Raw genomic sequence first — 6,573 nt, 5'->3', positions numbered from 1 at the left:
ATATCGTTTCAATGGGTGTAAGAACTCAACAACAGTACCCAGTAAAAAGATAACATCCAATCTGCTTGTTCCCTCCTAGCTACCAGCTGAATATATTATTTCAGTGTTTCAGACTTTCTCACATATTTTGGTCACATATTCGGCATAATCTGAAATCTATAATTCATGTTTATCGTCTAGGTCATACATTGTAATCTCTGGCTAAACATATTGTACATGTCCAGGAACAAGACCTTACAGATAAAAGAGAGGGAAATGCAACTATGCCTCTTCATGAATACCCCTGAGTCACTGAAAATGGTTGCCAAATGTGCTAGTACTAAAAAAATTATTGCAATTGTGCAATGTGCAAGTGATCTTGATTTGAGTTTTGTGTAGTATTTTTATACTGGCACTTTCATTGCTTAAAATATTGGAGGTGATGTGGGCAAATAGGTTCCAAGACTGTATGTTGGCCTGTTGGGTGTGTGTGTTGTCTGTAGAGTTATATGCCCCTTTTCTGGTTTATTCTGTTTTAACAGTATTATGGATGATCATGCTGGGATCCATTTGCACCATTCCCTTGTTTTTTTTCCGTTTCACTGTAGAGGAGATTGCTCGGGATATGCCACATATGTTGTTGCCTTTTGAGCTGAACGCCTGTACATGTCTGCAGAGGGGATTTGAAGGCCACTGAAAGATTAAGTAATATTTAAGAGGAGGAGCGTTTTTATTGTGCAAACTTGGATGTAGGGTTCAGTCCCACTTTGATGGAAAGATGTTAAGATGTTAGTTGTCGTCTCGGTTTGAACAGTGAGAACAAGAATGTTGCCAAGTGATAACGGTTTTATGCAGAAGAAAAAAACGCTCTGCTGCTACCATCCTCCGCCCCACGCCTACGGTTGTTGAGGTAAATTGAGAAATTGAAGAACGCCAACATTTAAGTGAAATTAATTTTATTTCCTTTGTACCGCACGTAGCGGTACAAAGGATATACGCTTACAACAAAACTTCAGGAGGCCTATATATAATTATCTGATGTATTATGTGATATATTATCTGTCAATTGTGTTTATGTGGCTTAGCAAAAGTATATCTTAATGATTGCCTAGTTTTGTCATTCTGAGCACGTCCGGACCGAGCACTGCATGCAGGAGGGTTTCAGTAGTTAACGTTAGTTGCATTAGACATGTACATTGAATATGTTGTTCATAAGTTTTGCTTAAGACTTGTTTTGGTTCATATCTGGGTGCTCTGGCGCCACTCATAATATAACTTTGTGCTCTTACGTAAATACCTAATTTTTAAAATTTAATAATTTTAAAGTTATATATTATTTCAACTGTGAAAGTGTGAGTGTGAGTGTTTCTATTTTTCGCATAGCCCACCAAAACGCAGGCAGGATCGTAGGCAAAATGGGCGACATAGGCCGGTGCACTATGCAACCTCAGTAGTGCTGGAGCAATGACAAAAAAACAGCCTGAGTTGCAGGCTGCATTTATATGGACACTGAAACATTTAGTAGACGCTCTTATCCAGAGCAATTTGCTTAAGTCCACTAGGCCTAGTTGTCAAAAACGTATAGTGGAGCAGTTCGGCTAGCTACAACCTGCACGAGTAGTTCGGTAAGACTGCAAATTATCAGTTTTAGTTAGTGGTTTTTTATTTATTTTTAAGTTTAGTGTCTTGCTTTTTCGTCTTGGATACATGTGAATTGATAGCCATTTTATTATGTAGGCCTAAAGTTAGGGAGTGACACCAAATAAGTCGCAATTGAAATATGTTTTCTTAAATGAATTTTGTTAGCTATATAGATTGCTGAAACATTGGTTGTACAGTATAGGCTTACTATCTAAAACAGGTTAGTTTTCAAAATAACGGTTTAGGACGGTTTCAGCATGTTTGCACATTTCAAATGAATCCGACCTTAATTGTTGCTATTGTTTCTTATTATATCTTATAGCCTACAAACTCGCTTACTTAAACGTTTATTTTCACTGACCAGGCGGAATTGGGCTGTTCATCATATTTCATAAAGATGTGGAAGGCCTTGAAGTAGCTACTGTGTGCATTTGTGTGATATAATGATTTATGACATATAATCCTCAGCGCAGCAACGGAATTATTAAAGCAAGCAGGAGTGTAAGGCCTATTTATTTATTTGTATGTTTATTTGTTTGCATAGGAGTAAGAAGCATCGTCGATATACAGACATGACATTTAGCCTAGGCCTACAAGGCAAACATGTAAATTTAGCCGAGAATGCATTAATCTCTGGTCCGTATGTGGTCCAATGTCTTAAATTAAATGAAAAATCTGAATTGATAGATATGTTATCTGAATATGCAACCTACGTTTTATCAACTAGGCTTTGAACCGGAGAATCCGAAACACTACAGTTTAGTTTGTGATTTTGATATCCCCATTTACGAACGGGAAACCACAGATATTGACCATCAGTATATTCTATATATATAGAGTATAGCAACGTCATTAGTGTAATGAGTGAAACTGGACGTGGATTCTGTGGAACATGTATGTAGCATATGCCTCTACTTATATCTTGTTAGGCTATAGGCCTACCATGTCCGTTAAAGGGATAACTCTAAATCTAACGTGTCATTTTAAGAAAATATGTTTGTAGGAATTTTGTCCCCGCAAAATGCTTGCGAATGTGGCAAAGATTCCATTTACTAGTTTTGTTACTTCTCAATGTTTTAGAAGACTTAGCTTATTTGGTTGTGTCCGCTTGTGGCAACAGTTAGCCAGTAAATTGATGTAATTCGGCTGCACAAATGACTGCACTAAAATAAATTCACTGTTGGCGTTGCACATGAGTGTGCCCTCACGCTCGCATGCCACTCATGTTGCCACACTTGTGGGGCACTGCCCTGTCCATCAAGGCCACGCCTTCACTTCAGACACCAGCGTAACAGCTGGGATCTGGTGAGGCTTGAACCTTGGTCTCTAGGGGAGAGGCAGCTGCTCTAACCGCTGAACAAATTCACTTTCAGTGGAGCAGTTAGGCTGCCACTCCGGTGGAGTGAAACTACAATATTTTGTTCAAAAATGAAAACTCCTACAAAAATTGATTATTAATTTCACCTCAAGTTAATGTAAAAGGAAATTATCATAAAATCGAGTTATCGTTAGTGCAAGCTGATTGGTCCAATTTCAAACTAGAGGGACATTACAATACATAATTATGCACAATACACAGTTCAGTATTGTTACAATGAGGCCTATATATAGATGGGTAGGTGTTTTTGGTTTTGTATGTTTTTTGTTTTCATACAGATCATAACATTTTCTGTTATGATATGCAAATACTTATTTGTAGTGTGTAACATTGTTATATATTCCAGTAATGCAGAAGGATGAGTGAAAATCAAGAAAAGAAGGCTAAGGAAATGGCTGTTGGCTGCATAATTCAAATTTAGAAGGAGAATGCATGGATGCACACAGGTATGTGTATAAATAAGGGTTTAGGGTAGTAGTGGTCAGAGACAATAGTGTCTACCACTAGAGCTCCAGTAGGTGACGTCACACAATCCCAACATGCATCTGCCTTGATCAAAATGGAGCTATATTAGTAGGAATCTGTGATCGCCACTTATTCATTAATCCATGAAGGATATTCCCAGCAAGACCTAATTACATCATGCAAATACTAAGAACAGTGTAATGCTGTTGCAGTTCTTTACCCCATACAATGTATAGCCTTATAAACTAATAGTTTAGGCTTTGTCTCTGATAAGCTCACTTACCCACTAACCTTTCTTTAATGATTTTGTTTTTTACTTGCATTTTGTAGCACATTTTTTAAAAAGGTGATCCTTGGACAGAATCTGGTTTGACGGTTATTCAACAAAGATGTTCATGTATTGACCTTCTATGGTATTTATGTGTGGGGTAGTTTTGTACTCACCAGCCCCCTTTAAGATATACTGTATATCAAAGCCTATTTGGATACAAAGGCTATAAATATGTCTTTGAAAAAAATATATATATATGTGAAAAATAGATTCATCGTGTGGAGAATCTTTACGAACAATCTTTGTAGGTATATTGCAACTACTGCTGCGCAGCTGTCTCTGTGGCGCAATCGGTTAGCGCGTTCGGCTGTTAACCGAAAGGTTGGTGGTTCGAGCCCACCCAGGGACGGAATGTGTTTTTTAACCCTATCAACCCTGTAAACCTATAATAATTGATTGGTGTTAGTGTGACATTTTGTTAAAAGAAATCCTTTCAGAACATGTTCATATGTGAATGAATGAATGAATGAATCATTGCATTTATATAGCACTTCTCCGAACGCTCAAAGTGCTTTACAGTGATGAAAGGGAACTCACCTCACTTACCACCAATGTGTTGTACCCACCTGGGTGATGCACAGCAGCCATTTTGCGCCAGAACGCTCACCACACATTAGCGAAGGTGGAGAGGGAAAGAACATTTTTTTAGCCAATTAAATCAGGGGATGATTAGGTGGCAAGTTTGCGAGAGCCAGGTTTGGAATTTAGCCAGGACACTGGGGAACCCCCTACTCTTTGCGGTAAGTGTCATGAGATATTTAATGACCACAGTGAGTCAGGACCTCGGTTTAATGTCTCATCCGAAAGACGGAATATGTCATTTTAGCACAAGGCTACACTCGTAGTGCCACCTGCTATAGTGTCTTACCTGATGTAATCTTCACATTTAGCCCATGGAATGAAGGACGAGTTCAGAATGGTTATATGCAGTGTCTGTTAGGTTTGGGGCGAAATAAGGAGGCATGTATTGGTGCATTATGTAGTATTTTCCTGAATAATTTCATTGTTTTCTGAAAATGATTTGATGCTTCCAGAATTTTTTTTAAACTAATGTAGTTTAGTGTAAATGATGCGATTATGTATGATTGTACAACAAAGCTATGCAGGTTATATCAATTTAGTAACATCATTATATCAAAATGATAAATTGCCTTTTTTTGGCAAAATGTGCAATGGTCTTTGAGACAAAGCATGAGGCAAGTGTGGAAACCAAATGTGGTACACACACCTGCATGTACACACAAACACAAGCGCGCGCGCACACACATACACACACACAAAGACACACGCACACATGCACATACACACAATAAGAAGAAACGCAGCTTTGCATGCTGTTTCTCTGTGTTTTGTGTGTTTGCGGGCTCTACAGAAAATGGGCAGATGAACTGAATGTAAATAGCCCATAAGCTTAAATGCTCTTTCCATTTTGAGATGCTTAGCTTACATAAATGACCCTGATCAGCAATATATAGCATAATAAATTCTTAACCAGAAATGAATGTAGTGGCATACATGTATATTCCTGTTCAGTTGCTGTTTTTAAATCAGGTTATATAGTCTCCATTTACTTATTTTTATTTGTTCTCCTTGGGTTAAATTAGCCTCAAATACAAATAAGCAGTCAAGTGTGATCTAATGTGTCTTTTTCCACAATTCATAATGATGTAGTATTTATTTCATATGAGTTATTTGCATTATATTAAATTGGCTAAATCTATTATCTGCTTTAATATAATATATTTAGGCTATTGAAAAACAAATTATGAATTTAGATGTTTTATGTATGCATTTCTGTGAAATATGTATTTTAGTGTTTTAATAAAATTTCAATAGTATGCCTTGACTATTTAGAATAGTCAAGGCCTGCTACACACTAATTCCCATATGCTTGGGATAAGAGTGGAATTAGAGTCATACAATACCAGCACAATTTAGAGATTATGGAAATGATGAGACAAGTTATAACCACTGTTTGGTGCTAACAGTTGTACAAACCACGGTTACTCCTTCCTTGAAAAAAAATATAATCAAGGGTAAAAAATTAGATTCTGTATTCTCATACTAAACTACTTAAAACATACCTGGACTGCAACACCAAAATAATTATTTAAATTCTCAGATGGAGGAAAATATTTCCTTAATCGCATGGTATTAGGTGAGTAAATGAGTTAACCTTTTTTGACTAGAAGGCTAATTTAACTGCATTTTCCACATTAGTGAGAAACACAAAAAATATAAACAGATCATCATTTTGTTTTTTGCTTTGACAAAGCGGGAGACGTTTCGTGTAATAATTAAGCTACATCCAGGTGGCTGGCTTTCATGCCAGTTTTATTAAATGAAAATTATGGTAAAATATCCACATACAAGCACACTCACGCACTTGCGCGCACAAACACACGCACACACACACACACACTGTCTTTGAATTGGCAGTATTACAATTGGTGTATACATAGATTGTTTTGTAACTGGATGTATGTAAAAATTTAGTGCGAACTTCTGAAATGACGGGGAAAAAATGAAAATAGCGGAAAAGCCGATTCGTTAAATCGCGAAAGAGATCATGACATTTTCTCCAGTGAATAATTCAGACGCACAATTAACGTCGCACGAAATAGGAACTGGCTGAACATTTTCACAAATATTAGCTGAAGGTTACGGTGAATGTATTTTACAACAGGCTGGAGGCAAAATTAACGATGGTCGAAATTTTACCGCGGAGATAATAAATATTATAAAGTTCATTTTTTGCGGAAGCCAAATTATAGTTACA

General features: G+C 37.0%; 1 non-coding gene across 1 annotated transcript; it reads left to right on the top strand.

Moving 5' to 3' along the window:
* The first annotated feature begins 4,069 nt into the window (after window positions 1–4,069).
* On the top strand, window positions 4,070–4,143 carry trnan-guu (transfer RNA asparagine (anticodon GUU)). The gene has a single exon. It is a non-coding gene; the product is annotated as a tRNA-Asn (tRNA).
* Window positions 4,144–6,573: the final 2,430 nt, after the last annotated feature.

The sequence above is a fragment of the Anguilla rostrata genome, chromosome 4 (genome assembly GCF_018555375.3).
Source record: "Anguilla rostrata isolate EN2019 chromosome 4, ASM1855537v3, whole genome shotgun sequence".
NCBI lineage: Eukaryota > Metazoa > Chordata > Actinopteri > Anguilliformes > Anguillidae > Anguilla > Anguilla rostrata.
Note: the sequence above shows the minus strand (reverse complement) of the source record. Positions and strands in the feature narration are given on the sequence as shown.